Genomic DNA, 7,963 nt, shown 5'->3' with positions numbered 1-7,963 from the left:
GAGTGGGACTTCCGACATGTGAACACCAGTCCCATGTACCAACAAGCGAATGGATTAGTGGAAAGATCGGTTCAAACAGCAAAACAATTAGTTAAGAAAGCCAAGGTTGGGTCCCACGAACCTTTCCTCAGTCCCCTGGAATATAGGAACACTCAAATAGATGGATTATCTTTTCCAGCGCAGCTCTTGATGAGCAGAAGACTGCGTGTCTCGCTCCCGGCAACCAGAGACCAGCTAAAGCCAGAAGTCGTCAACCCAAGGATGGCCAACGAGAGACGAAGCCTGAAACAAGCCTCCCAACGATATACTATTACAACAAAGGCGCCAAACAGCTACAGCCCTCAGAAATTGGGACACACGTTTACATCCAAAGAACTTGGAAGACTGCCACAGTTTCGCGAAAGGAGAACACCCCCAGATCGTACACAGTTCGCACGAATGATGGAGGGCAGTACAGGAGGAACAGAAGATTACTCCTGAAGGCAAACAAAAAATCATTGCAAAAGCCAGATTCCTCCAGCGACCAAGAGCCATGCAACCCGGACGAATGCTCCCCAAGTGGCCCGAGAATGTTCACACAGTGAGGAAGCAGCCCTTACAAGCATTCCAGGACCTACACTAGTTGCCCAGACACAGGGGACAAACAATCCCTCATACAGGACTCGCTCTGGTCGTGTCGTAAAGCCACCACTGAGGTTGGAGCTATGAACTGTGTCCTCAGCAATGTTTCAATTTCATTGCTGTTGTATCTCAGCTTTAGTGTAGACAACAGCTTGTGAGCTCTGTCTGAGCCAGCGGACTATCTTGTGACAGTTGGTTTAGTAATTTTTTTTGCATGCTTTTCTGGTCTGGTCTAATATCGGTTTCGCGCCTAAAAGCCACCAGTCAGGATTTTACAGGCCCTTGTCCTTATTGTTTTGAACCATGTAGAATCGGTCGTAATGTGGAGCCTGAAAGTATAAACGAGGAACAGACGGAGAGTGAAACGAATCGCTTAGTGAACACAGAGTTGTAATTGTTTTTCTTTTCATTTCGTCCACATCCTTTAGTATTTTATTTATAACATCAATTTGCCTCAGCTGATGTTCTAATGTTTATTTTGTTGCCGTTTTCTATATTCTAGGTGCGTGTGGAATGTGCCAGCCGATGCCCACAGTTCGTGAGAGCGTTAGCTGTGAAGAAATCGGGAAACTTTTGGCAGAAGGCGGAAGACCTGTAAATGTTCTGTGCTACAGAGCACCCATGAGTTCAGTCGAACTGACTTGATGGGTGGCCTTTCTGGGTCCTTGAAACAATGGCACGGACAATCATACACGAGTATGTTTACTATTAATTTATACCGTCACATTACGAAGTCGATATGAAAACTATGTCAGCTTGGTAAGTTGTGGAGTAACTAAGAAATTGATTACATCTTCTGTGCAGGAATTTTCGTTACATTGCCTACAGACAACTCGTGCGCGTTGGTGCTGGGGCTACCTTCATGGCAAGGATGTGGGGGTCGCGGGCCAACAAGATTCGTGGCGCATATTTCCTGCAGACTTTGGATCTTCCTATATAAAGTGAAAGCCACTAAAACCAGTTTTATAAGAGAAGATTGGACACTGTATCAGAGGCGGCAGGAGATAACTGAACGTCTGTTCAATAAAATAGTTTTATGAACTACAATGTTGTACATAGTTCTTAGATATTTTTAGCAAAAAGGTAGTTGTTCGATCTTAGTTTTTTAATATTTTACATATTTATCATTCATTTTGGCTGAAGCAGTCGGGGATAAAGTAAACGCTACAAATCATCGAGTGTTTTGTCGGTTCTACAAAATTGGCTCGTTACCGTTTAACTTGAACAAATTTAGTCCAAACTTATTCAACACACCGCTTTACCATATTCGTATTGGAGAAAGAACTTTCACTTCCGGTCGGCAAAGGTTCTACCGGTGAGTAAAGTAAAGATGTCTCAATCAAAATGGCGGGTACTTCGAACTTCGAACAGGATTTTCTACGTAAAAAGGTGCACGCTTGCAAATAAGAATAGCACTTTTCGGTATGCTAGAAGTGTGTTCTTATTAACTATGTAAACAGAAAAAAATAGAGTTTTGGGGTTTACATTTCCTTTAAAGTGCCCCTGTGATTTTCAAAAAAAAAAATTTTCTTTTTTTCTTCAGATTTTGAAAGTGTGCTCGCTTAACACCTGACTGGCAAAATTTTGAGCTTTGATTTTTATCCAAAGGCCGTTTACATCAAGTGTAAGTTTGGATTTCGCGGTCCGCCATTACTGACCGATTGGACCTCAGACGGTTGGATCCAGCGAAAAGTGACGTCAAAGGCTCACTAGCTTGAAATAAACAGGTGTCTTTGCAAATCAAGGCTTAAAACTTTGGTCGCTTAGTGTTTAGTTAACATAATTTTGAAATACAAAGAAAAATAAGAAATGATTTTTTGGTCATAGGAGCACTTTAAGCAAGAAACAGGTTACAAGGACAACGAAAGACATACTAACTGTTTTTCTTGGTTCTTATGTCGCATTGTAGTGAAGTTTTTCAAGACTGGAGGATCGGATATCCAGTGAGTTATGAATTTAACAGCGCTCCCGATCCTTCAGTTTCTTCAAGTTAGATGCTAATTACTGAGTCGTACACTTTTGTGTGACTGATATTTTAAATTCTGCGCTTAAGACAAATTTAGCAAATCTTTTCATTTTCTAAAAAGCACTTGAGTTTGTATCACGGTTATTGCAATTAAGTTTTCCTTATGCAAGTTCCATTTTCAAATACGCAGTAAACATCAAATTTTGATTGTGTAAGGGACAGAACTTTTCCTGAGGCCGAAACACTGGCAAAGATTAGCGTTGAAGTAAGCCTTTTAACCTTAGAAAATTTTGGTTTCACAAAGTAGCCAATGATCTGATGGCAATGGTATAGTTATTAAAAGTCATCTGCTACTGACAATATATAAAAAAACAGTAGCGAAACCGTTCCTATTGCCATGTAAAACTAAACTGGTGTCCACTATAAAATAAAATGCGTGCCGCAATGCGCCATAACTGTGTCTTTCAAACAATAATTTGTTACGATTGACGCAGCCGCCGTCGTTTCTTAACCACGTTCGCGCCAATTGTTTCTGCGCATCCTTACTGCGCACGCAAATGCACAGGCCACGTCATACACGAGCGCGCGCTAAGTAATAAAATGAGAAATGATAGGGCAAAAGGCCATTGCCATAGCTTTGCCTGGATTTAACGGTCTTGGACGTTCGTTGACCCCTATTTTTCTTCCAGAAACGGATTTTATTTACAATTATCTCCACGTTGTCCAAAAATGAACAAAAAATCAATGTGGAAGTTAAAAAAAATTCAAGATTTCTGCTCACGGGACATCAAATCTTGCCATCTTGCGGCTGCAAGGCGAGTAAAACTGTGGTCGCTAAATGCGAACTTTATCTTTAAGGAACCTCACCAGTTGACTAAATTCACTTAATAAGCCCACTTAAACAATATTTGGCAGAGAAGATTTCACTTCGAAGATTTAATTGCAATACATTTGGGTTTACTGTCACTGGCCTTATTCGCTAACGAAGCCCGATTTTGTCACATTTTGGGTGTTTTTCCTGGCATGTTCTCTCCAAAACGAAGTCGGTGACCCCCATTTGTTTTTACATTTCTGACATAACTAACTCATCATCTTACAGTGGTAAAAGTTTCAGAAAAAAATCAATGTTGAAAAATTTTCGCGCGAACGTCCTTAAAATCCTCAGTGACAAATTCCAACAAACGTTTCAACCATTTCTCAATTTTTGAACCTAAATGGTGGAGAAAATTGGGCATTACTAGACAACGAAACACCGAGAGAAAATTCAACGTATATTTTCGTCACAGTTGATAATCCTTGATGTATACTCTTTTGTTATCGGTTACCATTTTGTGGCCCTTTGTTGCGGAATTTGGTGAGTCCTCTGCTGATTTCTAGGAGAAAATTGTTTTAGACAACATTCTAATACTACATTTAAGAATAAAAATCAGCGATAACAAACTTTTGCTCCGCTTCGAAGACTCCATGTCTTCACTTCCAAGCTAATAATAAAAACTGAGCTAGTGAAATATATATATGTGAGAGAAGTGTGAAATATTTCAAAAATTAAGGTTGGAGCTAAAAGTATAAAAATAGTCTATTGTCACACCAAAAATTGAAAGTAAAACTAAAAGCTCAAAATAATGTATGGTCATGTAAAAAGTTTTGCACAGACAGTATCTGATTGTGTATTAAGTTTAGGTTGCAATCTCCTAATGAACAGCAACTCGTAGATTAGACAGTAGAGCTTTGTTCGGGCCGACGGTATTTTGCGAAACGAAGCAAAAAGAAACAAAATGAATAGAAGAAGAAATGTACGATTGTTCAGAAATTGTAGACATGACTAAGTTGGTTAGGTGGAAAAGCTAGGGTGCGGGGTGCCGGGTTTTGTGGAAAACACGGGGTGACTAATTAAACTAAATAATGAAATTGCTACTATTGCTACATCACAAACAAGATGATTCTGAGCAAAAACAACCTTTATCCAGGCGATTTGCCATAAACTTGAGAAACGTCGGGCCGATTGTTTTTCAAGATTGCCCAAATACAATCCATTTCAATCTTGTCCATTTGTGTTCATCCATGCTTCTCTTTCCTTTTGCCGTACGTCTTCTATGTTGGTCAACAGTTTTAAGTGGTTATTGTAATGTTTCACTCTACTTTTTATTACATCATTGTGCGAGACATATCCCCTTTTAGTGTAATTGCTTGTGCGTAATTGTCTGTAAAGTTTCGATTTCTGGAGGAACTGAACACCACCTACTTTGAAAAAATGTCGTTTCCGTTGTATAGTACATAGTGGACATGACAGGGAAAATAAACATTTCCCGGCTTTCTGAACAGTTTCCCTTGGCAAGTGCATTCCCTCGCCATCTTTGAAACGATGACAAGATCGCCCGAAGATGGAGATATAGAAGAATTGGGCTCTAAATTATTGCCACAGCCAAAACACGTCGTTGTTTTAGCTGGGAGATACTGTAAATGAGAAATGAAAACTGCCCAATGCGCGGATAAGGGAAGCTAAGGATATTCAGTTGGAGGAGTAAACGTAGAATTGCCGCGCACTATTGGGCACCAGCGGCGACGGCAACGGCGAAGGCTGCTCATACAATCCCAAACAATGTTCAAAATTACGTAGGATAAAAATCATCCCTGTAATTTGAACTTGGGAAAAAAGAATTATGAAACAGTAACGTTATTTTATTTCATTACTTCAACCGAATTTTTCAAACGATCGATGTTTGTTTTAGTTACTTGCTGTTAGATATTTTTTCTAAGTATTTTTTCCGTCAGCCTTTTCCCATTAAATATATACTGTATTTTTAACCGCTGGAACCAACTTACTTGACACCTCAGCCTTCCTGCTAAATTTCAGTTTAAATATTCCAGTTAAGTTCCCATTAAAGTGCTTTTTTTACAGTAACGATACGCAAACGTTATTTTCATTATTTAGTCAACCCGTGTTTTCCACAGACCCCGGCACCCCGTGTCTTCCATAGCCCCCGGCAACCCGCGCCCCGGCTTTTCCACCAAACCGACTACGTTAAAGGAACGATGTTTTGACCTTCCAACAATCGTCACGCTATAGAACCCTGTTTTGCAAAATACCAATTTCCTCAGTCTCATTGGCCGTGTTTTCACTAGCGGTTATTCAGGTCGCTTAGCTACTGACAAACGAAAATTTCGTGAAAACAGTTCCTTTCCCATCTCGCTTAAAGTTAAGCTTAAAGTTAAGCGAGTCGGCTTAAATGTAATGAGCCCCCAAACCACGTAGCTTAAGCGAGGTGGCAATTACTTTTGGCCAATGAGGAGTCGCTTGCAGTTATTCAAATCTGAAATACAACAGGCGTGCTCCTCATTTGATCTTACCCGTGAAAACTCGTATCATTTTTAAGTCGCTTAACGAAGTCCGCAAACAAACCACTTTCAGGAATGATAAGTGAGACAACGGCTGTCGTGAAAACACGGCCATTGGTAATTGGCGAAACAAACTTTCAAGATCCCAAGAATAAGCCGCCTTTCTCCGAAATGAGTTCCGATGCATAAAACAGACCAATTTTACTAGGTAGAGTGAAAAAATATATCGATTTGCAACAATGGTCATTTTATGAAACGTTGTTTCGCAAAATACCAATTTCCTCGTTCACATTGGTGATTAGCGAAACAAACTTTATAGATGGCAAGAATGAGCCGTCTGTCTCGGAAAAGTGCTCCGCAAGTCCCTCGGGAGTCCGAACACAGCTTCAAATTGCGAGGGAAGATATCAGCATACATGACAAACAAGTGGACCTTATAAGCAGTATGGTAATTTTAAAAGCATGTTTCTTTCCTTCAGTCCTTATTTTTTGTTGTCGATATTTGAAGGAGGTTGGTTAAAAATGCTGCGTAAGAGAAAGTTCAGAAAATTGAAAACTGCCGATGAAGAAGAAGCACTGTTGGAAAAATCCCCTCCAAAATCAACACGATATGTCACAAAATGGTCCTTTAATATTTTTGCACAGTGGGATAATGCAAGGCTCAACAAACAAGCAGCGAACGAAGAAGCAGGGTTCGACGTGGAACTGGACAGAATCCAAACTAAAGTCTAGATACGAACGTTGTTAACACATAGTTAATAGATCACAGGTAACCCAGGCTCACTGTGTGTATATAGAGAACATATGAGTTTAATAAGTTCTGGAGGGAGGGGGGTATCAAATTGCTAAAAATAAAACTCACTGAGCAATCTGGGACTCCTCTCCCTCCAGGGGGACATATATTCCCCTCGTCACCAGGCGTCCCGAGTTCAGTGCCATTTTGAATTGGACACTTCGCGAGTACAACGCTTTCTGGCCGCAAGTTTTACGGAGTCTGGTGGCTTCGCGTTGCTACCTGGAGATGCTTCAGTGGATTAGAGAAATTCATGTTCCACGAGCCTAGCGACTGGATTCCATTTTCACGAAAAACATCGTGCTTGTTTTGGGTCGATCGGAGTCTCTACGCTGGCTTCCGTCTCCTACCTTGTCACTATACTATGAAGGAAGGTGAACGGGGACCATTTTTCCCGAAACTTCGTGTACGTATTAAAGACAACAACAGCTCACCACATGGTTAGTTTTTTCGATTTTTATTTCCATTTTCTTTGCAAATTTTCAGACCTAAACTTTGCCTCGTATGTTCTGTATATTTACCAACACACAGTGAGCCTGGGTGACCTGTGAATAGACGGGAATGGTTATGAAACCCGACAACTTTTCTTGTTGTAGGTTTTTGTTCTCTTTTTTGGCCTTGACCTTTCACAAAACACAATAGTTGATTACTCCGTTGTGAGGAACTAACCAATAGAAACGTGCTGGTTACGTAATTCATGCATGAGGGCAAAGACAAAATATTGTGCACGATCGTGGACTTTCCAACCTAAATCTTGGCATCTTTGTTTGATCCTTTGATGTTTGCCGGGCTTCAACACCAGTCCTCTCTATTAACTGTGGTTAGCATGCCGGCAAAGTGGCTGAATGTTTTGGTTCACAAGATTTGTTGAAGAATTTTGGAAGGAATATGGGTAGAATTCTACGCCCAGAAGTTTGAAATGGCTGAAATTTCGATGAAAATGATTAGGACTATTCCATAAAGATCACCAGTGATCTTTATGTAATGGTCACTACTGACCTTTCTTTAAAGATCCCAAGTGACCTTTACATAAAGGTCGTTTCATTTGAGAAATAATTGCATTGTTTGCATATTCAGCCCTGCACTCCCCTGGGACTGAAGCCGCCACCAGGCGTTTCAGAATGATCATAGATTATCAGGTATTAAGGTAAATAAAAGTGACGTTTATCGATGTTTTGATAGGCTGTTAGCATAATAAACTATTAACGAGTTTTAGAAGAAAACACATATTTCACTACATTTGTTGCT

Source organism: Montipora capricornis, chromosome 3 (genome assembly GCF_036669925.1).
Source record: "Montipora capricornis isolate CH-2021 chromosome 3, ASM3666992v2, whole genome shotgun sequence".
NCBI classification, from domain to species: Eukaryota; Metazoa; Cnidaria; class Anthozoa; order Scleractinia; family Acroporidae; genus Montipora; species Montipora capricornis.
Note: the sequence above shows the minus strand (reverse complement) of the source record.